Raw genomic sequence first — 944 nt, forward strand, 5'->3', positions numbered from 1 at the left:
GAGTCTGCGGGGAAAAGGGAAAAAAAGGAACAGTTTGCCCTTACCTACTTGATAACCCCGCCTAATGGCGAAGCCATGCAAACCAGCGACCAACAAACCAACTTAGTAGCCATCCAAGTAGGCCCCCTGCAACCCGATGTCGTTTGCGTCCGACCGCGGCGAAAGGGTCCCCATGGGGTGGCGACCGTGGGGTCGGTTGTGGTAACGGTGACAGCTTCGTCAGACTATACCGTGACATCTGTTGGTGCAACGCCTCAAGATGCTGTATGTCTTCCGGGTCGCTGTATTCATCGTTTGGATTGTATGCCCTGAGGCGGGTATAGTAGGTCTCCATCAGAGACTCCCCCCGTGTATCCGAAAATGGGTCAAATCCCCCAGGCATGTACGCATCGTAATCGTCCTGCCTGTTCGCCATCCACCAGGCGTCGTTCAATTTGACCCCTGGTGGCGGGAGTGGGATCGCCCCCCTTAAAAAATTTAAAACCCCTGTCAGACTGGGCGGTTGTGGCAGGTTCGCGAAATCTGGCACGCGTGACAGATAGATGGCTGGCCCCACAATATCTTGGTATAAAAACCAGCCAACTATGTGGATATACTGTGCCAGGGTCAGGCGTTTAATTACCTCCCCGCACCGACCAAACAACTCGAGGTATTTTTCCGGACCGTGCACCCCTTCCTGGTCCATGATGAGCTCCAACAGGGGGACATCGGCGGGGTGGCCTCGGTTACTGACCGCCTTGTGACAATGCTGATTTATTTAGGACCCCCAAGTATGTGGTTGGTGGTCAGCAGAGCTGTCCCCCGTCTATTTCGTTGATCACCTAGGCGGTGTGAGAAATAGTATTTGTCGGAAATCTCACAGTCCTACACTAATAAAGTTCGTTCACAAGAAATAGCGCAAGTAGACCATTTCAACAATAGTTAGAGGTTAAATTTTAGTAGCT

General features: G+C 52.1%; 1 protein-coding gene across 1 annotated transcript in view; it reads right to left on the reverse strand.

The window, feature by feature from the left end:
- LOC106817294 (GPI transamidase component PIG-S-like) overlaps positions 1-944 on the reverse strand; it is a gene marked incomplete in the record, with an annotated part of 7,434 nt that overhangs the window by 3,348 nt on the left and 3,142 nt on the right.

This window comes from Priapulus caudatus, unplaced genomic scaffold (genome assembly GCF_000485595.1).
Source record: "Priapulus caudatus unplaced genomic scaffold, Priapulus_caudatus-5.0.1 Scaffold1669, whole genome shotgun sequence".
Classification (NCBI taxonomy): domain Eukaryota; kingdom Metazoa; phylum Priapulida; class Priapulimorpha; order Priapulimorphida; family Priapulidae; genus Priapulus; species Priapulus caudatus.